A 25,502-nucleotide genomic window follows, 5' to 3' on the forward strand; every position below is an offset into this window, starting at 1 on the left:
GCTGAGGCCATCTTCACCAAACCAGGCCCTGTGCTGCTTGCTGTGGCCATGTAAAACACACCAGGTCCTGTGCTGGTTCTTGAGGCCATCTTCAACAATCCAGGGCCTGTGCTGTGGGATAAATGCCAAACTGAGCCTTTGGGTTAGGGTATTATGCAAACATGCAGGTATGGTTATAGGATTGTCTTCGTAACTTCAGGTACTTGCCACCTAATCACTTGAATTCATAAATTGAGACATTGTGCTGGGGCCAGCAGCTTACGGCCATACCACCCTGAGCACGCCCGACCTCGTCTGATCTCGGAAGCTAAGCAGGGCTGGGCTTGGTTAGTACTTGGATGGGAGACTGCCTGGGAATACCTGGTGCTGTAAGCCTTTCATTTTCATGTCATTGAACCGCTTTTGATCCAGAGAAGGGGTGTATTAAAAGACCAAAAGCAGCTGCCCATTAATGAGGGTACATTAACGACACTGCTTTTGGCTCTTTTCCAATGTCTTGTGCTGCTAGCTGATGCCACTTACACCACACCAGGGCCTAAGTGACCGGCTGGGGCCACTTACACCACATCAGGGCCTGTGGCTGCTGGCTGAGGCCACTTACACCACACCAGGGCCTGTGGCTGCTGGCTGAGGCCACTTACACCACACCAGGGCCTGTGGCTGCTGGCTGAGGCCACCTACACCACACCAGGGCCTGTGGCTGCTGGCTGAGGCCACTTACACCACACCAGGGCCCTTTTGCTGCTGGCTGAGGCCACTTACACCACACCAGTGCCTGTGGCTGCTGGCTGAGGCCACCTACACCACACCAGGGCCTGTGGCTGCTGGCTGAGGCGACTTACACCACACCAGGGCCCTTTTGCTGCTGGCTGAGGCCACTTACACCACACCAGGGCCTGTGGCACTGGCTGAGGCGACTTACACCACACCAGAGCCTGTGGCTGCTGGCTGAGGCCACCTACACCACACCAGGGCCTTAGTTGCTATTGAGGCCACTTACACCACACCAGGGCCTGTGGCTCTGGCTGAGGCCACTTACACCACACCAGGGCCTTATTTGCTATTGAGGCCAGTTACACCACACCAGGGCCTGTGGCTCTGGCTGAGGCCACTTACACCACACCAGGGCCTGTGGCTGCTGGCTGAGGCCACTTACACCACACCAGGGCCCTCTTGCTGCTGGCTGAGGCCACTTACACCACACCAGTGCCTGTGGCTTCTGGCTGAGGCGACTTACACCACACCAGGGCCTGTGGCTGCTGGCTGAGGCCAATTACACCACACCAGGCTCTGTGGCTCTTGCTCAGGCCACTTACACCACACCAGGGCCTGTGGCACTGGCTGAGGCCACTTACACCACACCAGGGCCTGTGGCTGCTGGCTGAGGCCACTTACACCACACCAGGGCTTGTGGCTGCTGGCTGAGGCCAATTACACCACACCAGGGCCTGTGGCTGCTGGCTGAGGCCACCTACACCACACCAGGGCCTGTGGCTGCTGGCTGAGGCGACTTACACCACACCAGAGCCTGTGGCTGCTGGCTGAGGCCACCTACACCACACCAGGGCCTGTGACTGCTGGCTGAGGCCACTTACACCACACCAGGGCCTTAGTTGCTATTGAGGCCACTTACACCACACCAGGGCCTGTGGCTCTGGCTGAGGCCACTTACACCACACCAGGGCCTTATTTGCTATTGAGGCCAGTTACACCACACCAGGGCCTGTGGCTCTGGCTGAGGCCACTTACACCACACCAGGGCCTGTGGCTGCTGGCTGATTCCACTTACACCACACCAGGGCCTGTGGCTCTTGCGCAGGCCACTCACATCACACCAGGCCCTGCGCTTCTGGCCGAGGCCATCTTCACCAAACCAGGCCCTGTGCTGCTTGCTGTGGCCATGTACAACACACCAGGCCCTGTGCTGGTTCCTGAGGCCATCTTCAACAATCCAGGGCCTGTGCTGTTGGATAAATGCCAAACTGAGCCTTTGGGTTAGGGTATTATGCAAACATGCAGGTATGGTTATAGGATTGTCTTCGTAACTTCAGGTACTTGCCACCTAATCACTTGAATCCATAAATTGAGACATTGTGCTGGGCCCAGCAGCTTACGGCCATACCACCCTGAGCACGCCCGACCTCGTCTGATCTCGGAAGCTAAGCAGGGCTGGGCTTGGTTAGTACTTGGATGGGAGACTGCCTGGGAATACCTGGTGCTGTAAGCCTTTCATTTTCATGTCATTGAACCGCTTTTGATCCAGAGAAGGGGTGTATTAAAAGACCAAAAGCATCTGCCCATTAATGAGGGCACATTAACGACATTGCTTTTGGCTTTTTTCCAATGTCTTGTGCTGCTAGCTGATGCAACCTACACCACACAAGGGCCTGAGTGACCGGCTGGGGCCACTTACACCACATCAGGGCCTGTGGCTCTGGCTGAGGCCACTTACACCACACCAGGGCCTGTGGCTGCTGGCTGAGGCCACTTACACCACACCAGGGCCTGTGGCTGCTGGCTGAGGCCACCTACACCACACCAGGGCATTAGTTGCTATTGAGGCCAATTACACCACACCAGGGTCTGTGGCTCTTGCTCAGGCCACTTACACCACACCAGGGCCTGTGGCTCTTGCTCAGGCCACTTACACCACACCAGGGCCTGTGGCACTGGCTGAGGCCACTTACACCACACCAGGGCCTGTGGCTGCTGGCTGAGGCCACTTACACCACACCAGGGCCTGTGGCTGCTGGCTGAGGCCACTTATACCACACCAGGGCCTGTGGCTGCTGGCTGAGGCCACCTACACCACACCAGGGCCGGTGGCTGCTGGCTGAGGCGACTTACACCACACCAGGGCCCTTTTGCAGCTGGCTGAGGCCACTTACACCACACCAGTACCTGTGGCTTCTGGCTGAGGCGACTTACACCACACCAGGGCCTGTGGCTTCTGGCTGAGGCCAATTACACCACACCAGGGTCTGTGGCTCTTGCTCAGGCCACTTACACTACACCAGGGCCTGTGGCACTGGCTGAGGCCACTTACACCACACCAGGGCCTGTGGCTGCTGGCTGAGGCCACTTACACCACACCAGGGCCTGTGGCACTGGCTGAGGCCACTTACACCACACCAGGGCCTGTGGCACTGGCTGAGGCCACTTACACTACACCAGGGCCTGTGGCACTGGCTGAGGCCACTTACACCACACCAGGGCCTGTGGCACTGGCTGAGGCCACTTACACCACACCAGGGCCTGTGGCTGCTGGCTGAGGCCACTTACACCACACCAGGGCCTGTGGCTGCTGGCTGAGGCCACTTATACCACACCAGGGCCTGTGGCTGCTGGCTGAGGCCACCTACACCACACCAGGGCCGGTGGCTGCTGGCTGAGGCGACTTACACCACACCAGGGCCCTTTTGCAGCTGGCTGAGGCCACTTACACCACACCAGTACCTGTGGCTTCTGGCTGAGGCGACTTACACCACACCAGGGCCTGTGGCTTCTGGCTGAGGCCAATTACACCACACCAGGGTCTGTGGCTCTTGCTCAGGCCACTTACACCACACCAGGGCCTGTGGCTGCTGGCTGAGGCCAATTACACCACACCAGGGTCTGTGGCTCTTGCTCAGGCTACTTACACTACACCAGGGCCTGTGGCACTGGCTGAGGCCACTTACACCACACCAGGGCCTGTGGCTGCTGGCTGAGGCCACTTACACCACACCAGGGCCTGTGGCTGCTGGCTGAGGCCACTTACACCACACCAGGGCCTGTGGCTGCTGGCTGAGGCCACCTACACCACACCAGGGCCTGTGGCTGCTGGCTGAGGCCACTTACACCACACCAAGGCCTGTGGCTCTTGCTCAGGCCACTCACATCACACCAGGCCCTGCGCTTCTGGCCGAGGCCATCTTCACCAAACCAGGCCCTGTGCTGCTTGCTGTAGCCATGTACAACACACCAGGCCCTGTGCTGGTTCCTGAGGCCATCTTCAACAATCCAGGGCCTGTGCTGTTGGATAAATGCCAAACTGAGCCTTTGGGTTAGGGTATTATGCAAACATGCAGGTATGGTTATAGGATTATCTTCATAACTTCAGGTACTTGCCACCTAATCACTTGAATCCATAAATTGAGACATTGTGCTGGGCCCACCAGCTTACGGCCATACCACCCTGAGCACACCCGACCTCGTCTGATCTCGGAAGCTAAGCAGGGCTTGGCTTGGTTAGTACTTGGATGGGAGACTGCCTGGGAATACCTGGTGCTGTCAGTCTTTCATTTTCATGTCATTGAACCGCTTTTGATCCAGAGAAGGGGTGTATTAAAAGACCAAAAGCAGCTGCCCATTAATGAGGGCACATTAACGACACTCCTTTTGGCTCTTTTCCAATGTCTTGTGCTGCTAGCTGATGCCACCTACACCACACCAGGACCTAAGTGACCGGCTGGGGCCACTTACACCACATCAGGGCCTGTGGCTCTGGCTGAGGCCACTTACACCACACCAGGGCCTGTGGCTGCTGGCTGAGGCCAGTTACACCACACCAGAGCCTGTGGCTGCTGGCTGAGGCCACTTACACCACACCAGGGCCTTAGTTGCTATTGAGGCCACTTACACCACACCAGGGCCTGTGGCTGCTGGCTGAGGCCAGTTACACCACACCAGGGCCTGTGGCTGCTGGCTGAGGCCACATACACCACACCAGGGCCTTAGTTGCTATTGAGGCCATTTACACCACACCAGGGTCTGTGGCTCTTGCTCAGGCCACTTACACCACACCAGGGCCTGTGGCACTGGCTGAGGCCACTTAGACCACACCAGGGCCTGTGGCTGCAGGCTGAGGCCACCTACACCACACCAGGGCCTGTGGCTGCTGGCTGAGGCGACTTACACCACACCAGGGCCTGTTGCTGCTGGCTGAGGCCACTTACACCACACCAGGGACTGTGGCTTCTGGCTGAGGTGACTTACACCACACCAGGGCCTGTGGCTGCTGGCTGAGGCCACTTACACCACACCAGGGCCTGTGGCTCTTGCTCAGGCCACTTACACCACACCAGGGCCTGTGGCTCTTGCTCAGGCCACTCATATCACACCAGGCCCTGCTCTTCTGGCCGAGGCCATCTTCACCAAACCAGGCCCTGTGCTGCTAGCTGTGGCCATGTACAACACACCAGGCCCTGTGCTGGTTCCTGAGGCCATCTTCAACAATCCAGGGCCTGTGCTGTTGGATAAATGCTAAACTGAGCCTTTGGGTTAGGGTATTATGCAAACATGCAGGTATGGTTATAGGATTGTCTTCGTAACTTCAGGTACTTGCCACCTAATCACTTGAATCCATAAATTGAGACATTGTGCTGGGGCCAGCAGCTTACGGCCATACCACCCTGAGCACGCCCGACCTCGTCTGATCTCGGAAGCTAAGCAGGGCTGGGCTTGGTTAGTACTTGGATGGGAGACTGCATGGGAATACTTGGTGCTGTAAGCCTTTCATTTTCATGTCATTGAACCGCTTTTGATCCAGAAAAGGGGTGTATTAAAAGACCAAAAGCAGCTGCCCATTAATGAGGGCACATTAACGACATTGCTTTTGGCTCTTTTCCAATGTCTTGTGCTGCTAGCTGATGCCACCTACACCACACCAGGGCCTGAGTGACCGGCTGGGGCCACTTACACCACATCAGGGCCTGTGGCTGCTGGCTGAGGCCAGTTACACCACACCAGAGCCTGTGGCTGCTGACTGAGGCCACTTACACCACACCAGGGCCTTAGTTGCTATTGAGGCCACTTACACCACACCAGGGCCTGTGGCTGCTGGCTGAGGCCAGTTACACCACACCAGGGCCTGTGGCTGCTGGCTGAGGCCACATACACCACACCAGGGCCTTAGTTGCTATTGAGGCCATTTACACCACACCAGGGTCTGTGGCTCTTGCTCAGGCCACTTACACCACACCAGGGCCTGTGGCACTGGCTGAGGCCACTTAGACCACACCAGGGCCTGTGGCTGCAGGCTGAGGCCACCTACACCACACCAGGGCCTGTGGCTGCTGGCTGAGGCGACTTACACCACACCAGGGCCTGTTGCTGCTGGCTGAGGCCACTTACACCACACCAGGGACTGTGGCTTCTGGCTGAGGTGACTTACACCACACCAGGGCCTGTGGCTGCTGGCTGAGGCCACTTACACCACACCAGGGCCTGTGGCTCTTGCTCAGGCCACTTACACCACACCAGGGCCTGTGGCTCTTGCTCAGGCCACTCATATCACACCAGGCCCTGCTCTTCTGGCCGAGGCCATCTTCACCAAACCAGGCCCTGTGCTGCTAGCTGTGGCCATGTACAACACACCAGGCCCTGTGCTGGTTCCTGAGGCCATCTTCAACAATCCAGGGCCTGTGCTGTTGGATAAATGCTAAACTGAGCCTTTGGGTTAGTGTATTATGCAAACATGCAGGTATGGTTATAGGATTGTCTTCGTAACTTCAGGTACTTGCCACCTAATCACTTGAATCCATAAATTGAGACATTGTGCTGGGGCCAGCAGCTTACGGCCATACCACCCTGAGCACGCCCGACCTCGTCTGATCTCGGAAGCTAAGCAGGGCTGGGCTTGGTTAGTACTTGGATGGGGGAATACCTGGTGCTGTAAGCCTTTCTTTTTCCTGTCATTGAACCGCTTTTGATCCAGAGAAGGGGTGTATTAAAAGACCAAAAGCAGCTGCCCATTAATGAGGGCACATTAACGACATTGCTTTTGGCTGTTTTCCAATGTCTTGTGCTGCTAGCTGATGCCACCTACACCACACCAGGGCCTGATTGACCGGCTGGGGCCACTTACACCACATCAGGGCCTGTGGCTCTGGCTGAGGCCACTTACACCACACCAGGGCATTATTTGCTATTGAGGCCACTTACACCACACCAGGGCCTGTGGCTCTGGCTGAGGCCACTTACACCACACCAGGGCCTGTGGCTCTTGCTCAGGCCAGTTACACCACACCAGGGCCTGTGGCTGCTGGCTGAGGCCACTTACACCACACAAGGGCCTGTGGCTGCTGGCTGAGGCCACCTACACCACACCAGGGCCTGTGGCTGCTGGCTGAGGCCACTTACACCACACCAGGGCCTGTGGCTCTTGCTCAGGCCACTTACACCACACCAGGGCCTTAGTTGCTATTGAGGCCAATTACACCACACCAGGGTCTTTGGCTCTTGCTCAGGCCACTTACACCACACCAGGACCTGTGGCACTGGCTGAGGCCACTTAGACCACACCAGGGCCTGTGGCTGCTGGCTGAGGCCACTTACACCACACCAGGGCCTTATTTGCTATTGAGGCCACTTACACCACACCAGGGCCTGAGTGACCGGCTGGGGCCACTTACACCACATCAGGGCCTGTGGCTCTGGCTGAGGCCACCTACACCAAACCAGGGCCTGTGGCTGCTTGCTGAGGCGACTTACACCACACCAGGGCCTGTTGCTGCTGGCTGAGGCCACTTACACCACACCAGTGCCTGTGGCTTCTGGCTGAGGCCACTTACACCACACCAGGGCCTGTTGCTGCTGGCTGAGGCCACTTACAACACACCAGGGCCTTTGGCTGCTGGCTGAGGCCACTTACACCACACCAGGGCCTGTGGCTGCTGGCTCAGGCCACTCATATCAAACCAGGCCCTGTGCTTCTGGCCGAGGCCATCTTCACCAAACCAGGCCCTGTGCTGCTAGCTGAGGCGACTTACACCACATCAGGGCCTGTGGCTCTGGCTGAGGCCACTTACACCACACCAGGGCCTGTGGCTGCTGGCTGAGGCCAGTTAAACCACACCAGGGCCTGTGGCTGCTGGCTGAGGCCACTTACACCATACCAGGGCCTGTGGCTGCTGGCTGAGGCGACTTACACCACACCAGAGCCTGTGGCTGCTGGCTGAGGCCACCTACACCACACCAGGGCCTTAGTTGCTATTGAGGCCATTTACACCACACCAGGGCCTGTGGCTCTGGCTGAGGCCACTTACACCACACCAGGGCCTGTGGCTCTGGCTGAGGCCACTTACACCACACCAGGGCCTGTGGCTGCTGGCTGATTCCACTTACACCACACCAGGGCCTGTGGCTCTTGCTCAGGCCACTCATATCACACCAGGCCCTGTGCTTCTGGCCGAGGCCATCTTCACCAAACCAGGCCCTGTGCTGCTTGCTGTGGCCATGTACAACACACCAGGCCCTGTGCTGGTTCCTGAGGCCATCTTCAACAATCCAGGACCTGTGCTGTTGGATAAATGCTAAACTGAGCCTTTGGGTTAGGGTATTATGCAAACATGCAGGTAGGGTTATAGGATTGTCTTCGTAAATTCAGGTACTTGCCACCTAATCACTTGAATCCATAAATTGAGACATTGTGCTGGGGCCAGCAGCTTACGGCCATACCACCCTCAGCACGCCCGACCTCGTCTGATCTCGGAAGCTAAGCAGGGCTGGGCTTGGTTAGTATTTGGATGGGGGAATACCTGGTGCTGTAAGCCTTTCCTTTTCCTGTCATTGAACCGCTTTTGATCCAGAAAAGGGGTGTATTAAAAGACCAAAAGCAGCTGCCCATTAATGAGGGCACATTAACGACATTGCTTTTGGCTCTTTTCCAATGTCTTGTGCTGCTAGCTGATGCCACGTACACCACACCAGGGCCTGAGTGACCGGCTGGGGCCACTTACACCACATCAGGGTCTGTGGCTCTGGCTGAGGCCACTTACACCACACCAGGGCCTGTGGCTGCTGGCTGAGGCCACATACAACACACCAGGGCCTTAGTTGCTATTGAGGCCATTTACACCACACCAGGGTCTGTGGCTCTTGCTCAGGCCACTTACACCACACCAGGGCCTGTGGCACTGGCTGAGGCCACTTACACCACACCAGGGCCTGTGGCTGCTGGCTGAGGCCACTTACACCACACCAGGGCCTTATTTGCTATTGAGGCCACTTACACCACACCAGGGCCTGTGGCTCTTGCTCAGGCCACTTACACCACACCAGGGCCTGTGGCTCTTGCTCAGGCCACTCATATCACACCAGGCCCTGTGCTTCTGGCCGAGGCCATCTTCACCAAACCAGGCCCTGTGCTGCTAGCTGAGGCGACTTACACCACATCAGGGCCTGTGGCTCTGGCTGAGGCCACTTACACCACACCAGGGCCTGTGGCTGCTGGCTGAGGCCAGTTAAACCACACCAGGGCCTGTGGCTGCTGGCTGAGGCCACTTACACCATACCAGGGCCTGTGGCTGCTGGCTGAGGCGACTTACACCACACCACACCAGAGCCTGTGGCTGCTGGCTGAGGCGACTTACACCACACCAGGGCCTGTGACTGCTGGCTGAGGCCACTTACACCACACCAGGGCCTTAGTTGCTATTGAGGCCACTTACACCACACCAGGGCCTGTGGCTCTGGCTGAGGCCACTTACACCACACCAGGGCCTTATTTGCCATTGAGGCCAGTTACACCACACCAGGGCCTGTGGCTCTGGCTGAGGCCACTTACACCACACCAGGGCCTGTGGCTGCTGGCTGATTCCACTTACACCACACCAGGGCCTGTGGCTCTTGCTCAGGCCACTCATATCACACCAGGCCCTGTGCTTCTGGCCGAGGCCATCTTCACCAAACCAGGCCCTGTGCTGCTTGCTGTGGCCATGTACAACACACCAGGCCCTGTGCTGGTTCCTGAGGCCATCTTCAACAATCCAGGACCTGTGCTGTTGGATAAATGCCAAACTGAGCCTTTGGGTTAGGGTATTATGCAAACATGCAGGTATGGTTATAGGATTGTCTTCGTAACTTCAGGTACTTGCCACCTAATCACTTGAATCCATAAATTGAGACATTGTGCTGGGGCCAGCAGCTTACGGCCATACCACCCTAAGCACGCCCGACCTCGTCTGATCTCGGAAGCTAAGCAGGGCTGGGCTTGGTTAGTACTTGGATGGGAGACTGCCTGGGAATACCTGGTGCTGTAAGGCTTTCTTTTTCATGTCATTGAACCGCTTTTGATCCAGAGAAGGGGTGTATTAAAAGACCAAAAGCAGCTGCCCATTAATGAGGGCACATTAACGACATTGCTTTTGGCTCTTTTCCAATGTCTTGTGCTGCTAGCTGATGCCACCTACACCACACAAGGGCCTGAGTGACCGGCTGGGGCCACTTACACCACATCAGGGCCTGTGGCTCTGGCTGAGGCCACTTACACCACACCAGGGCCTGTGGCTGCTGGCTGAGGCCACCTACACCACACCAGGGCCTTAGTTGCTATTGAGGCCAATTACACCACACCAGGGTCTGTGGCTCTTGCTCAGGCCACTTACACCACACCAGGGCCTGTGGCTCTTGCTCAGGCCACTTACACCACACCAGGGCCTGTGGCACTGGCTTAGGCCACTTACACCACACCAGGGCCTGTGGCTGCTGGCTGAGGCCACTTACACCACACCAGGGCCTGAGTGACCGGCTGGGGCCACTTACACCACATCAGGGGCTGTGGCTCTGGCTGAGTCCAGTTACACCACACCAGGGCCTGTGGGTTCTGGCTGAGGCGACTTACACCACACCAGGGCCTGTGGCTGCTGGCTGAGGCCACTCACATCACACCAGGCCCTGCGCTTCTGGCCGAGGCCATCTTCACCAAACCAGGCCCTGTGCTGCTAGCTGTGGCCATGTACAACACACCAGGCCCTGTGCTGGTTCCTGAGGCCATCTTCAACAATCCAGGGCCTGTGCTGTTGGATAAATGCTAAACTGAGCCTTTGGGTTAGGGTATTATGCAAACATGAAGGTAGGGTTATAGGATTGTCTTCGTAACTTCAGGTACTTGCCACCTAATCACCTGAATCCATAAATTGAGACATTGTGCTGGGGCCAGCAGCTTACGGCCATACCACCCTGAGCACGCCTGACCTCGTCTGATCTCGGAAGCTGAGCAGGGCTGGGCTTGGTTAGTACTTGGATGGGAGACTGCCTGGGAATACCTGGTGCTGTAAGCTTTTCATTTTCATGTCATTGAACCGCTTTTGATTCAGAGAAGGGGTGTATTAAAAGACCAAAAGCAGCTGCCCATTAATGAGGGCACATTAACGACATTGCTTTTGGCTCTTTTCCAATGTCTTGTGCTGCTAGCTGATGCCACCTACACCACACCAGGGCCTGAGTGACCGGCTGGGGCCACTTACACCACATCAGGGCCTGTGGCTCTGGCTGAGGCCACTTACACCACACCAGGGCCTGTGGCTGCTGGCTTAGGCCACCTACACCACACCAGGGCCTTAGTTGCTATTGAGGCCAATTACACCACACCATGGTCTGTGGCTCTTGCTCAGGCCACTTACACCACACCAGGGCCTGTGGCTGCTGGCTGAGGCCACTTACACCACACCAGGGCCTGTGGCGGCTGGCTGAGGCCACCTACACCACACCAGGGCCTGAGTAACCGGCTGGGGCCACTTACACCACATCAAGGCCTGTGGCTGCTGGCTGAGGCCACTTACACCACACCAGGGCCTTATTTGCTATTGAGGCCACTTACACCACACCAGGGCCTGTGGCTCTTGCTCAGGCCACTTACACCACACCAGGGCCTGTGGCTCTTGCTCAGGCCACTCACATCACACCAGGCCCTGCGCTTCTGGCCGAGGCCATCTTCACCAAACCAGGCCCTGTGCTGCTAGCTGTGGCCATGTACAACACACCAGGCCCTGTGCTGGTTCCTGAGGCCATCTTCAACAATCCAGGGCCTGTGCTGTTGGATAAATGCTAAACTGAGCCTTTGGGTTAGGGTATTATGCAAACATGCAGGTATGGTTATAGGATTGTCTTCGTAACTTCAGGTACTTGCCACCTAATCACTTGAATCCATAAATTGAGACATTGTGCTGGGGCCAGCAGCTTACGGCCATACCACCCTGAGCACGCCCGACCTCGTCTGATCTCGGAAGCTAAGCAGGGCTGGGCTTGGTTAGTACTTGGATGGGAGACTGCCTGGGAATACCTGGTGCTGTAAGCCTTTCATTTTCATGTCATTGAACCGCTTTTGATCCAGAGAAGGGGTGTATTAAAAGACCAAAAGCAGCTGCCCATTAATAAGGGCACATTAATCACATTGCTTTTGGCTCTTTTCCAATGTCTTGTGCTGCTAGCTTATGCCACCTACACCACACCAGGGCCTGAGTGACCGGCTGGGGCCACTTACACCACATCAGGGGCTGTGGCTCTGGCTGAGTCCAGTTACACCACACCAGGGCCTGTGGGTTCTGGCTGAGGCGACTTACACCACACCAGGGCCTGTGGCTGCTGGCTGAGGCCACTTACACCACACCAGGGCCTGTGGCTCTTGCTCAGGCCACTCACATCACACCAGGCCCTGCGCTTCTGGCCGAGGCCATCTTCACCAAACCAGGCCCTGTGCTGCTAGCTGTGGCCATGTACAACACACCAGGCCCTGTGCTGGTTCCTGAGGCCATCTTCAACAATCCAGGGCCTGTGCTGTTGGATAAATGCTAAACTGAGCCTTTGGGTTAGGGTATTATGCAAACATGAAGGTAGGGTTATAGGATTGTCTTCGTAACTTCAGGTACTTGCCACCTAATCACCTGAATCCATAAATTGAGACATTGTGCTGGGGCCAGCAGCTTACGGCCAGCAGCTTACGGCCATACCACCCTGAGCACGCCTGACCTCGTCTGATCTCGGAAGCTGAGCAGGGCTGGGCTTGGTTAGTACTTGGATGGGAGACTGCCTGGGAATACCTGGTGCTGTAAGCTTTTCATTTTCATGTCATTGAACCGCTTTTGATCCAGAGAAGGGGTGTATTAAAAGACCAAAATCAGCTGCCCATTAATGAGGGCACATTAACGACATTGCTTTTGGCTCTTTTCCAATGTCTTGTGCTGCTAGCTGATGCCACCTACACCACACCAGGGCCTGAGTGACCGGCTGGGGCCACTTACACCACGTCAGGGCCTGTGGCTCTGGCTGAGGCCACTTACACCACACCAGGGCCTGTGGCTGCTGGCTTAGGCCACCTACACCACACCAGGGCCTTAGTTGCTATTGAGGCCAATTACACCACACCATGGTCTGTGGCTCTTGCTCAGGCCACTTACACCACACCAGGGCCTGTGGCTGCTGGCTGAGGCCACTTACACCACACCAGGGCCTGTGGCGGCTGGCTGAGGCCACCTACATCACACCAGGGCCTGAGTAACCGGCTGGGGCCACTTACACCACATCAGGGCCTGTGGCTCTGGCTGAGGCCAGTTACACCACAACAGGGCCTGTGGCTGCTGCCTGAGGCCACATACACCACACCAGGGCCTTAGTTGCTATTGAGGCCAATTACACCACACCAGGGTCTGTGGCTCTTGCTCAGGCCACTCACATCACACCAGGCCCTGCGCTTCTGGCCACTTACACCACACCAGGGCCTTATTTGCTATTGAGGCCACTTACACCACACCAGGGCCTGTGGCTCTTGCTCAGGCCACTTACACCACACCAGGGCCTGTGGCTCTTGCTGAGGCCACTTAGACCACACCAGGGCCTGTGGCTGCTGGCTGAGGCCACTTACACCACACCAGGGCCTGTGGCTGCTGGCTGATGCAACCTACACCACACAAGGGCCTGAGTGACCGGCTGGGGCCACTTACACCACACCAGGGCCTGTGGCTGCTGGCTGAGGCCACTTACACCACACCAGGGCCTGTGGCTGCTGGCTGAGGCCACTTACACCACACCAGGGCCCTTTTGCTGCTGGCTGAGGCCACTTACACCACACCAGGGCCTGTGGCTGCTGGCTGAGGCCACTCATATCACACCAGGCCCTGTGCTTCTGGCCGAGGCCATCTTCACCAAACCAGGCCCTGTGCTGCTTGCTGTGGCCATGTACAACACACCAGGCCCTGTGCTGGTTCCTGAGGCCATCTTCAACAATCCAGGGCCTGTGCTGTTGGATAAATGCCAAACTGAGCCTTTGGGTTAGGGTATTATGCAAACATGCAGGTATGGTTATAGGATTATCTTCGTAACTTCAGGTACTTGCCACCTAATCACTTGAATCCATAAATTGAGACATTGTGCTGGGGCCAGCAGCTTACGGCCATACCACCCTGAGCACGCCCGACCTCGTCTGATCTCGGAAGCTAAGCAGGGCTGGGCTTGGTTAGTACTTGGATGGGAGACTCCCTGGGAATACCTGGTGCTGTAAGCCTTTCATTTTCATGTCATTGAATCGCTTTTGATCCAGAGAAGGGGTGTATTAAAAGACCAAAAGCAGCTACCCATTAATAAGGGCACATTAATCATATTGCTTTTGGCTCTTTTCCAATGTCTTGTGCTGCTAGCTGATGCCACCTACACCACACCAGGGCCTGAGTGACCGGCTGGGGCCACTTACACCACATCAGGGGCTGTGGCTCTGGCTGAGGCCAGTTACACCACACCAGGGCCTGTGGCTGCTGGCTGAGGCCAGTTACACCACACCAGAGCCTGTGGCTGCTGGCTGAAGCCACTTACACCACACCAGGGCCTTAGTTGCTATTGAGGCCACTTACACCACACCAGGGCCTGTGGCTGCTGGCTGAGGCCACCTACACCACACCAGGGCCTGTGGCTGCTGGCTGAGGCGACTTACACCACACCAGGGCCCTTTTGCTGCTGGCTGAGGCCACTTACACCACACCAGTGCCTGTGGCTTCTGGCTGAGGCGACTTACACCACACCAGGGCCTGTGGCTGCTGGCTGAGGCCACTTACACCACACCAGGGCCTGTGGCTCTTGCTCAGGCCACTTACACCACACCAGGGCCTGTGGCACTGGCTGAGGCCACTTACACCACACCAGGGCCTGTGGCTGCTGGCTGAGGCCACTTACACCACACCAGGGCCTTATTTGCTATTGAGGCCACTTACACCACACCAGGGCCTGTGGCTCTTGCTCAGGCCACTTACACCACACCAGGGCCTGTGGCTCTTGCTCAGGCCACTCACATCACACCAGGCCCTGCGCTTCTGGCCGAGGCCATCTTCACCAAACCAGGCCCTGTGCTGCTAGCTGTGGCCATGTACAACACACCAGGCCCTGTGCTGGTTCCTGAGGCCATCTTCAACAATCCAGGGCCTGTGCTGTTGGATAAATGCTAAACTGAGCCTTTGGGTTAGGGTATTATGCAAACATGCAGGTATGGTTATAGGATTGTCTTCGTAACTTCAGGTACTTGCCACCTAATCACTTGAATCCATAAATTGAGACATTGTGCTGGGGCCAGCAGCTTACGGCCATACCACCCTGAGCACGCCCGACCTCGTCTGATCTCGGAAGCTAAGCAGGGCTGGGCTTGGTTAGTACTTGGATGGGAGACTGCCTGGGAATACCTGGTGCTGTAAGCCTTTCATTTTCATGTCATTGAACCGCTTTTGATCCAGAGAAGGGGTGTATTAAAAGACCAAAAGCAGCTGCCCATTAATAAGGGCACATTAATCACATTGCTTTTGGCTCTTTTCCAATGTCTTGTGCTGCTAGCTTATGCCACCTACACCACACCAGGGCCTGAGTGACCGGCTGGGGCCACTTACACCACATCAGGGGCTGTGGCTCTGGCTGAGTCCAGTTACACCACACCAGGGCCTGTGGGTTCTGGCTGAGGCGACTTACACCACACCAGGGCCTGTGGCTGCTGGCTGAGGCCACTTACACCACACCAGGGCCTGTGGCTCTTGCTCAGGCCACTCACATCACACCAGGCCCTGCGCTTCTGGCCGAGGCCATCTTCACCAAACCAGGCCCTGTGCTGCTAGCTGTGGCCATGTACAACACACCAGGCCCTGTGCTGGTTCCTGAGGCCATCTTCAACAATCCAGGGCCTGTGCTGTTGGATAAATGCTAAACTGAGCCTTTGGGTTAGGGTATTATGCAAACATGAAGGTAGGGTTATAGGATTGTCTTCGTAACTTCAGGTACTTGCCACCTAATCACCTGAATCCATAAATTGAGACATTGTGCTGGGGCCAGCAGCTTACGGCCAGCAGCTTACGGCCATACCACCCTGAGCACGCCTGACCTCGTCTGATCTCGGAAGCTGAGCAGGGCTGGGCTTGGTTAGTACTTGGATGGGAGACTGCCTGGGAATACCTGGTGCTGTAAGCTTTTCATTTTCATGTCATTGAACCGCTTTTGATCCAGAGAAGGGGTGTATTAAAAGACCAAAATCAGCTGCCCATTAATGAGGGCACATTAACGACATTGCTTTTGGCTCTTTTCCAATGTCTTGTGCTGCTAGCTGATGCCACCTACACCACACCAGGGCCTGAGTGACCGGCTGGGGCCACTTACACCACGTCAGGGCCTGTGGCTCTGGCTGAGGCCACTTACACCACACCAGGGCCTGTGGCTGCTGGCTTAGGCCACCTACACCACACCAGGGCCTTAGTTGCTATTGAGGCCAATTACACCACACCATGGTCTGTGGCTCTTGCTCAGGCCACTTACACCACACCAGGGCCTGTGGCTGCTGGCTGAGGCCACTTACACCACACCAGGGCCTGTGGCGGCTGGCTGAGGCCACCTACATCACACCAGGGCCTGAGTAACCGGCTGGGGCCACTTACACCACATCAGGGCCTGTGGCTCTGGCTGAGGCCAGTTACACCACAACAGGGCCTGTGGCTGCTGCCTGAGGCCACATACACCACACCAGGGCCTTAGTTGCTATTGAGGCCAATTACACCACACCAGGGTCTGTGGCTCTTGCTCAGGCCACTCACATCACACCAGGCCCTGCGCTTCTGGCCACTTACACCACACCAGGGCCTTATTTGCTATTGAGGCCACTTACACCACACCAGGGCCTGTGGCTCTTGCTCAGGCCACTTACACCACACCAGGGCCTGTGGCTCTTGCTGAGGCCACTTAGACCACACCAGGGCCTGTGGCTGCTGGCTGAGGCCACTTACACCACACCAGGGCCTGTGGCTGCTGGCTGATGCAACCTACACCACACAAGGGCCTGAGTGACCGGCTGGGGCCACTTACACCACATCAGGGCCTGTGGCTCTGGCTGAGGCCACTTTCACCACACCAGGGCCTGTGGCTGCTGGCTGAGGCCACCTACACCACACCAGGGCATTAGTTGCTATTGAGGCCAATTACACCACACCAGGGTCTGTGGCTCTTGCTCAGGCCACTTACACCACACCAGGGCCTGTGGCTCTTGCTCAGGCCACTTACACCACACCAGGGCCTGTGGCTGCTGGCTGAGGCCACCTACACCACACCAGGGCATTAGTTGCTATTGAGGCCAATTACACCACACCAGGGTCTGTGGCTCTTGCTCAGGCCACTTACACCACACCAGGGCCTGTGGCTCTTGCTCAGGCCACTTACACCACACCAGGGCCTGTGGCACTGGCTGAGGCCACTTACACCACACCAGGGCCTGTGGCTGCTGGCTGAGACCACTTACACCTCACCAGGGCCTGTGGCTGCTGGCTGAGGCCACTTACACCACACCAGGGCCTGTGGCTGGTGGCTGAGGCCACCTACACCACACCAGGGCCTGTGGCTGCTGGCTGAGGCGACTTACACCACACCAGGGCCCTTTTGCTGCTGGCTGAGGCCACTTACACCACACCAGTGCCTGTGGCTTCTGTCTGAGGCGACTTACACCACACCAGGGCCTGTGGCTGCTGGCTGAGGCCAATTACACCACACCAGGGTCTGTGGCTCTTGCTCAAGCCACTTACACCACACCAGGGCCTGTGGCACTGGCTGAGGCCACTTACACCACACCAGGGCCTGAGTGACCGGCTGGGGCCACTTACACCACATCAGGGCCCGTGGCTCTGGCTGAGGCCACTTACACCACACCAGGGCCTGTGGCTGCTGGCTGAGGCCACCTACACCACACCAGGGCCTGTGGCTGCTGGCTGAGGCCACTTACACCACACCAGTGCCTGTGGCTGCTGGCTGATTCCACTTACACCACACCAGGGCCTGTGGCTCTTGCTCAGGCCACTCATATCACACCAGGCCCTGTGCTTCTGGCTGAGGCCATCTTCACCAAACCAGGCCCTGTGCTGCTTGCTGTGGCCATGTACAACACACCAGGCCCTGTGCTGGTTCCTGAGGCCATCTTCAACAATCCAGGGCCTGTGCTGTTGGATAAATGCCAAACTGAGCCTTTGGGTTAGGGTATTATGCAAACATGCAGGTATGGTTATAGGATTGTCTTCGTAACTTCAGGTACTTGCCACCTAATCACTTGAATCCATAAATTGAGACATTGTGCTGGGGCCAGCAGCTTACGGCCATACCACCCTAAGCACCCCCGACCGGGTCTGATCTCGGAAGCTAAGCAGGGCTGGGCTTGGTTAGTACTTGGATGGGAGACTGCCTGGGAATACCTGGTGCTGTAAGCCTTTCATTTTCATGTCATTGAACCGCTTTTGATCCAGAGAAGGGGTGTATTAAAAGACCAAAAGCAGCTCCCCATTAATGAGGGCACATTAACGACATTGCTTTTGGCTCTTTTCCAATGTCTTGTGCTGCTAGCTGATGCCACCTACACCACACCAGGGCCTGAGTGACCGGCTGGGGCCACTTACACCACATCAGGGCCTGTTGCTCTGGCTGAGGCCAGTTACACCACAACAGGGCCTGTGGCTGCTGGCTGAGGCCACATACACCACACCAGGGCCTTAGTTGCTATTGAGGCCATTTACACCACACCAGGGTCTGTGGCTCTTGCTCAGGCCACTTACACCACACCAGGGCCTGTGGCACTGGCTCAGGCCGCTTAGACCACACCAGGGCCTGTGGCTGCTGGCTGAGGCGACTTACACCACACCAGGGCCTGTGGCTCTTGCTCAGGCCACTTACACCACACCAGGGCCTGTGGCTCTTGCTCAGGCCACTCACATCACACCAGGCCCTGCTCTTCTGGCCGAGGCCATCTTCACCAAACCAGGCCCTGTGCTGCTAGCTGTGGCCATGTACAACACACCAGGCCCTGTGCTGGTTCCTGAGGCCATCTTCAACAATCCAGGGCCTGTGCTGTTGGATAAATGCTAAACTGAGCCTTTGGGTTAGGGTATTATGCAAACATGCAGGTATGGTTATAGGATTGTCTTCGTAACTTCAGGTACTTGCCACCTAATCACTTGAATCCATAAATTGAGACATTGTGCTGGGGCCAGTAGCTTACGGCTATACCACCCTGAGCACGCCCGACCTAGTCTGATCTCGGAAGCTAAGCAGGGCTGGGCTTGGTTAGTACTTGGATGGGAGACTGCCTGGGAATACCTGGTGCTGTAAGCCTTTCATTTTCATGTCATTGAACCGCTTTTGATCCAGAGAAGGGGTGTATTAAAAGACCAAAAGCAGCTGCCCATTAATGAGGGCACATTAACGACATTGCTTTTGGCTGTTTTCCAATGTCTTGTGCTGCTAGCTGATGCCACTTACACCACACCAGGGCCTGTGGCTGCTGGCTGATGCCACTTACACCACACCAGGGCCTGTGGCTGCTGGCTGAGGCCACCTACACCACACCAGGGCCTTAGTTGCTATTGAGGCCAATTACACCACACCAGGGTCTGTGGCTCTTGCTCAGGCCACTTACACCACACCAGGGCCTGTGGCACTGGCTGAGGCCACTTACACCACACCAGGGCCTGTGGCTGCTGGCTGAGGCCACCTACACCACACCAGGGCCTTAGTTGCTATTGAGGCCAATTACACCACACAAGGGCCTGTGGCTGCTGGCTGAGGCCACCTACACCACACCAGGGCCTGTGGCTGCTGGCTGAGGCCACTTACAACACACCAGGGCCTGTGGCTGCTGGCTGAGGCCACCTACACCACACCAGGGCCTGTGGCTGCTGGCTGAGGCCACTTACAACACACCAGGGTCTGTGGCTCTTGCTCAGGCCACTCATATCACACCAGGCCCTGTGCTTCTGGCCGAGGCCATCTTCACCAAACCAGGCCCTGTGCTGCTTGCTGTGGCCATGTACAACACACCAGGCCTTGTGCTGGTTCCTGACGCCATCTTCAACAATCCAGGGCCTGTGCTGTTGGATAAATGCCAAACTGAGCCTTTGGGTTAGGGTATTATGCAAACATGCAGTTATGGTTATAGGATTGTCTTCGTAACTTCAGGTACTTGCCACCTAATCACTTGAATCCATAAATTGAGACATTGTGCTGGGGCCAGCAGCTTACGGCCATACCACCCTGAGCACGCCCGACCTCGTCTGATCTCGGAAGCTAAGCAGGGCTGGGCTTGGTTAGTACTTGGATGGGAGACTGCCTGGGAATACCTGGTTCTGTAAGCCTTTCATTTTCATGTCATTGAACCGCTTTTGATCCAGAGAAGGGGTGTATTAAAAGACCAAAAGCAGCTGCCCATTAATGAGGGCACATTAACGACATTGCTTTTGGCTGTTTTCCAATGTCTTGTGCTGCTAGCTGATGCCACCTACACCACACCAGGGCCTTAGTTGCTATTGAGGCCAATTACACCACACCAGGGTCTTTGGCTCTTGCTCAGGCCACTTACACCACACCAGGGCCTGTGGCACTGGCTGAGGCCACTTACACCACACCAGGGCCTGTGGCTGCTGGCTGAGGCCACTTACACCACACCAGGGACTTATTTGCTATTGAGGCCACTTACACCACACCAGGGCCTGTGGCTCTTGCTCAGGCCACTTACACCACACCAGGGCCTGTGGCTCTTGCTCAGGCCACTCATATCACACCAGGACCTGCGCTTCTGGCCGAGGCCATCTTCACCAAACCAGGCCCTGTGCTGCTAGCTGTGGCCATGTACAACACACCAGGCCCTGTGCTGGTTCCTGAGGCCATCTTCAACAATCCAGGGCCTGTGCTGTTGGATAAATGCTAAACTGAGCCTTTGGGTTAGGGTATTATGCAAACATGAAGGTAGGGTTATAGGATTGTCTTCGTAACTTCAGGTACTTGCCACCTAATCACCTGAATCCATAAATTGAGACATTGTGCTGGGGCCAGCACCTTACGGCCATACCACCCTGAGCACGCCCGACCTCGTCTGATCTCGGAAGCTGAGCAGGGCTGGGCTTGGTTAGTACTTGGATGGGAGACTGCCTGGGAATACCTGGTGCTGTAAGCCTTTCATTTTCATGTCATTGAACCGCTTTTGATCCAGAGAAGGGGTGTATTAAAAGACCAAAAGCAGCTGCCCATTAATGAGGGCACATTAACGACATTGCTTTTGGCTGTTTTCCAATGTCTTGTGCTGCTAGCTGGTGCCACCTACACCACACCAGGGCCTGAGTGACCGGCTGGGGCCACTTACACCACATCAGGGCCTGTGGCTCTGGCTGAGGCCACTTACACCACACCAGGGCCTGTGGCTGCTGGCTGAGGCCACTTACACCACACCAGGGCCTGTGGCTGCTGGCTGAGGCCACTTACACCACACCAGGGCCTTAGTTGCTATTGAGGCCAATTACACCACACCATGGTCTGTGGCTCTTGCTCAGGCCACTTACATCACACCAGGGCCTGTGGCACTGGCTGAGGCCACTTACACCACACCAGGGCCTGTGGCTGCTGGCTGAGGCCACTTACACCACACCAGGGCTTGTGGCTGCTGGCTGAGGCCACTTACACCACACCAGGGCCTGTGGCTCTTGCTCAGGCCACTTACACCACGCCAGGGCCTGTGGCTCTTGCTCAGGCCACTTACACCACACCAGGGCCTGTGGCTCTTGCTCAGGCCACTCATATCACACCAGGGCCTGTGCTTCTGACTGAGGCCACTTAGACCACACCAGGGCCTGTGGCTGCTGGCTGAGGCCACTTACACCACACCAGGGCCTGTGGCTGCTGGCTGAGGCCATCTACACCACACCAGGGCCTGTGGCTGCTGGCTGAGGCGACTTACACCACACCAGGGCCCTTTTGCTGCTGGCTGAGGCCACTTACACCACACCAGTGCCTGTGGCTTCTGGCTGAGGCGACTTACACCACACCAGGGCCTGTGGCTGCTGGCTGAGGCCACTTACACCACACCAGGGCCTGTGGCTGCTGGCTTAGGCCACTTATACCACACCAGGGCCTGTGGCTGCTGGCTGAGGCCACCTACACCACACCAGGGCATTAGTTGCTATTGAGGCCAATTACACCACACCAGGGTCTGTGGCTCTTGCTCAGGCCACTTACACCACACCAGGGCCTGTGGCTATTGCTCAGGCCACTTACACCACACCAGGGCCTGTGGCTGCTGGCTGAGGCCACTTACACCACACCAGGGCCTGTGGCTGCTGGCTGAGGCCACCTACACCACACCAGGGCCTGTGGCTGCTGGCTGAGGCGACTTACACCACACCAGGGCCCTTTTGCTGCTGGCTGAGGCCACTTACACCACACCAGTGCCTGTGGCTTCTGGCTGAGGCGACTTACACCACACCAGGGCCTGTGGCTGCTGGCTGACGCCACTTACACCACACCAAGACCTGTGGCTCTTGCTCAGGCCACTCACATCACACCAGGCCCTGCGCTTCTGGCCGAGGCCATCTTCACCAAACCAGGCCCTGTGCTGCTTGCTGTGGCCATGTAAAACACACCAGGTCCTGTGCTGGTTCTTGAGGCCATCTTCAACAATCCAGGGCCTGTGCTGTTGGATAAATGCCAAACTGAGCCTTTTGGTTAGGGTATTATGCAAACATGCAGGTATGGTTATAGGATTGTCTTCGTAACTTCAGGTACTTGCCACCTAATCACTTGAATCCATAAATTGAGACATTGTGCTGGAGCCAGCAGCTTACGGCCATACCACCCTGAGCACGCCCGACCTCGTCTGATCTCGGAAGCTAAGCAGGGCTGGGCTTGGTTAGTACTTGGATGGGAGACTGCCTTGGAATACCTGGTGCTGTAAGCCTTTGATTTTCATGTCATTGAACCGCTTTTGATCCAGAGAAGGGGTGTATTAAAAGACCAAAAGCAGCTGCCCATTAATGAGGGCACATTAACGACATTGCTTTTGGCTGTTTTCCAATGTCTTGTGCTGCTAGCTGATGCCACCTACACCACACCAGGGCCTGTGGCTGCTGGCTGAGGCCACCTACACCACACCAGGGCCTTAGTTGCTATTGAGGCCAATTACACCACACCAGGGTCTGTGGCTCTTGCTCAGGCCACTTACACCACACCAGGGCCTGTGGCACTGGCTGAGGCCACTTACACCACACCAGGGCCTTAGTTGCTATTGAGGCCAATTACACCACACAAGGGCCTGTGGCTGCTGGCTGAGGCCACCTACACCACACCAGGGCCTGTGGCTGCTGGCTGAGGCCACTTACACCACACCAAGGCCTGTGGCTCTTGCTCAGGCCACTCACATCACACCAGGCCCTGCGCTTCTGGCCGAGGCCATCTTCACCAAACCAGGCCCTGTGCTCCTTGCTGTGGCCATGTACAACACACCAGGCCCTGTGCTGGTTCCTAAGGCCATCTTCAACAATCCAGGGCCTGTGCTGTTGGATAAATGCCAAACTGAGCCTTTGGGTTAGGGTATTATGCAAACATGCAGGTATGGTCATAGCATTGTCTTCGTAACTTCAGGTACTTGCCACCTAATCACTTGAATCCATAAATTGAGACATTGTGCTGGGGCCAACAGCTTACGGCCATACCACCCTGAGCACGCCCGACCTCGTCTGATCTCGGAAGCTAAGCAGGGCTGGGCTTGGTTAGTACTTGGATGGGAGACTGCCTGGGAATACCTGGTGCTGTAAGCCTTTGATTTTCATGTCATTGAACCGCTTTTGATCCAGAGAAGGGGTGTATTAAAAGACCAAAAGCAGCTGCCCATTAATGAGGGCACATTAACGACACTGCTTTTGGCTCTTTTCCAATGTCTTGTGCTGCTAGCTGATGAAACCTACACCACACAAGGGCCTGAGTGACCGGCTGGGGCCACTTACACCACATCAGGGCCTGTGGCTCTGGCTGAGGCCACTTTCACCACACCAGGGCCTGTGGCTGCTGGCTGAGGCCACCTACACCACACCAGGGCATTAGTTGCTATTGAGGCCAATTACACCACACCAGGGTCTGTGGCTCTTGCTCAGGCCACTTACACCACACCAGGGCCTGTGGCTCTTGCTCAGGCCAATTACACCACACCAGGGCCTGTGGCTGCTGGCTTAGGCCACCTACACCACACCAGGGCATTAGTTGCTATTGAGGCCAATTACACCACACCAGGGTCTGTGGCTCTTGCTCAGGCCACTTACACCACACCAGGGCCTGTGGCTCTTGCTCAGGCCACTTACACCACACCAGGGCCTGTGGCACTGGCTGAGGCCACTTACACCACACCAGGGCCTGTGGCTGCTGGCTGAGGCCACTTACACCACACCAGGGCCTGTGGCTGCTGGCTGAGGCCACTTACACCACACCAGGGCCTGTGGCTGGTGGCTGAGGCCACCTACACCACACCAGGGCCTGTGGCTGCTGGCTGAGGCGACTTACACCACACCAGGGCCCTTTTGCTGCTGGCTGAGGCCACTTACACCACACCAGTGCCTGTGGCTTCTGTCTGAGGCGACTTACACCACACCAGGGCCTGTGGCTGCTGGCTGAGGCCACTTACACCACACCAGGGCCTGTGGCTGCTGGCTGAGGCCACTTACACCACACCAGGGCCTGTGGCTGCTGGCTGAGGCCACCTACACCACACCAGGGCCTGTGGCTGCTGGCTGAGGCGACTTACACCACACCAGGGCCCTTTTGCTGCTGGCTGAGGCCACCTACACCACACCAGGGCCTGTGGCTTCTGGCTGAGGCGACTTACACCACACCAGGGCCTGTGGCTGCTGGCTGAGGCCACTTACACCACACCAAGGCCTGTGGCTCTTGCTCAGGCCACTCACATCACACCAGGGCCTGTGCTGCTAGCTGAGGCCACTTACACCAAACCAGGGCCTGTGGCTGCTTGCTGAGGCCATCTTCACCAAACCAGGCCCTGTGCTGCTTGCTGTGGCCATGTAAAACACACCAGGTCCTGTGCTGGTTCTTGAGGCCATCTTCAACAATCCAGGGCCTGTGCTGTTGGATAAATGCCAAACTGAGCCTTTTGGTTAGGGTATTATGCAAACATGCAGGTATGGTTATAGGATTGTCTTCGTAACTTCAGGTACTTGCCACCTAATCACTTGAATCCATAAATTGAGACATTGTGCTGGGGCCAGCAGCTTACGGCCATACCACCCTGAGCACGCCCGACCTCGTCTGATCTCGGAAGCTAAGCAGGGCTGGGCTTGGTTAGTACTTGGATGGGAGACTGCCTGGGAATACCTGGTGCTGTAAGCCTTTCATTTTCATGTCATTGAACCGCTTTTGATCCAGAGAAGGGGTGTATTAAAAGACCAGAAGCAGCTCCCCATTAATGAGGGCACATTAACGAC

The 25,502-nt window shown here is 56.7% G+C and overlaps 9 non-coding genes and 11 pseudogenes across 9 annotated transcripts; all 20 read left to right on the forward strand.

Moving 5' to 3' along the window:
• Window positions 1–256: 256 nt before the first annotated feature.
• Window positions 257–375, forward strand: LOC147328794 (5S ribosomal RNA). Its single transcript, XR_015129267.1, has one exon. It is a non-coding gene; the product is annotated as a 5S ribosomal RNA (ribosomal RNA).
• A 1,733-nt stretch (window positions 376–2,108) lies between these two features.
• LOC147328795 (5S ribosomal RNA) lies at window positions 2,109–2,227 on the forward strand. Its single transcript, XR_015129268.1, has one exon. It is a non-coding gene; the product is annotated as a 5S ribosomal RNA (ribosomal RNA).
• A 1,932-nt stretch (window positions 2,228–4,159) lies between these two features.
• LOC147328796 (5S ribosomal RNA) lies at window positions 4,160–4,278 on the forward strand (annotated as a pseudogene).
• A 1,097-nt stretch (window positions 4,279–5,375) lies between these two features.
• LOC147328797 (5S ribosomal RNA) lies at window positions 5,376–5,494 on the forward strand. Its single transcript, XR_015129700.1, has one exon. It is a non-coding gene; the product is annotated as a 5S ribosomal RNA (ribosomal RNA).
• Window positions 5,495–6,552: 1,058 nt separating this feature from the next.
• On the forward strand, window positions 6,553–6,661 carry LOC147328798 (5S ribosomal RNA; annotated as a pseudogene).
• Window positions 6,662–8,425: 1,764 nt separating this feature from the next.
• LOC147328799 (5S ribosomal RNA) lies at window positions 8,426–8,534 on the forward strand (annotated as a pseudogene).
• Window positions 8,535–9,906: 1,372 nt separating this feature from the next.
• Window positions 9,907–10,025, forward strand: LOC147328800 (5S ribosomal RNA; annotated as a pseudogene).
• Window positions 10,026–10,923: 898 nt separating this feature from the next.
• Window positions 10,924–11,042, forward strand: LOC147328801 (5S ribosomal RNA; annotated as a pseudogene).
• Window positions 11,043–11,939: 897 nt separating this feature from the next.
• Window positions 11,940–12,058, forward strand: LOC147328802 (5S ribosomal RNA). Its single transcript, XR_015129269.1, has one exon. It is a non-coding gene; the product is annotated as a 5S ribosomal RNA (ribosomal RNA).
• Window positions 12,059–12,696: 638 nt separating this feature from the next.
• Window positions 12,697–12,815, forward strand: LOC147328803 (5S ribosomal RNA; annotated as a pseudogene).
• Window positions 12,816–14,141: 1,326 nt separating this feature from the next.
• On the forward strand, window positions 14,142–14,260 carry LOC147328804 (5S ribosomal RNA). The gene has a single exon (XR_015129407.1). It is a non-coding gene; the product is annotated as a 5S ribosomal RNA (ribosomal RNA).
• A 1,058-nt stretch (window positions 14,261–15,318) lies between these two features.
• Window positions 15,319–15,437, forward strand: LOC147328805 (5S ribosomal RNA). The gene has a single exon (XR_015129270.1). It is a non-coding gene; the product is annotated as a 5S ribosomal RNA (ribosomal RNA).
• Window positions 15,438–16,075: 638 nt separating this feature from the next.
• LOC147328806 (5S ribosomal RNA) lies at window positions 16,076–16,194 on the forward strand (annotated as a pseudogene).
• A 2,151-nt stretch (window positions 16,195–18,345) lies between these two features.
• Window positions 18,346–18,464, forward strand: LOC147328807 (5S ribosomal RNA; annotated as a pseudogene).
• A 779-nt stretch (window positions 18,465–19,243) lies between these two features.
• Window positions 19,244–19,362, forward strand: LOC147328808 (5S ribosomal RNA; annotated as a pseudogene).
• Window positions 19,363–20,262: 900 nt separating this feature from the next.
• Window positions 20,263–20,381, forward strand: LOC147328809 (5S ribosomal RNA; annotated as a pseudogene).
• Window positions 20,382–21,080: 699 nt separating this feature from the next.
• Window positions 21,081–21,199, forward strand: LOC147328810 (5S ribosomal RNA; annotated as a pseudogene).
• A 1,654-nt stretch (window positions 21,200–22,853) lies between these two features.
• Window positions 22,854–22,972, forward strand: LOC147328811 (5S ribosomal RNA). Its single transcript, XR_015129739.1, has one exon. It is a non-coding gene; the product is annotated as a 5S ribosomal RNA (ribosomal RNA).
• A 740-nt stretch (window positions 22,973–23,712) lies between these two features.
• On the forward strand, window positions 23,713–23,831 carry LOC147328812 (5S ribosomal RNA). The gene has a single exon (XR_015129271.1). It is a non-coding gene; the product is annotated as a 5S ribosomal RNA (ribosomal RNA).
• A 1,457-nt stretch (window positions 23,832–25,288) lies between these two features.
• LOC147328813 (5S ribosomal RNA) lies at window positions 25,289–25,407 on the forward strand. Its single transcript, XR_015129273.1, has one exon. It is a non-coding gene; the product is annotated as a 5S ribosomal RNA (ribosomal RNA).
• Window positions 25,408–25,502: the final 95 nt, after the last annotated feature.

Source organism: Aulonocara sp. 'chitande type north' Nkhata Bay, linkage group LG5 (assembly GCF_057382095.1).
Source record: "Aulonocara sp. 'chitande type north' Nkhata Bay isolate Kocher_YH1m ecotype deep benthic linkage group LG5, A_spYH_male_GT1.1, whole genome shotgun sequence".
NCBI classification, from domain to species: Eukaryota; Metazoa; Chordata; class Actinopteri; order Cichliformes; family Cichlidae; genus Aulonocara; species Aulonocara sp. 'chitande type north' Nkhata Bay.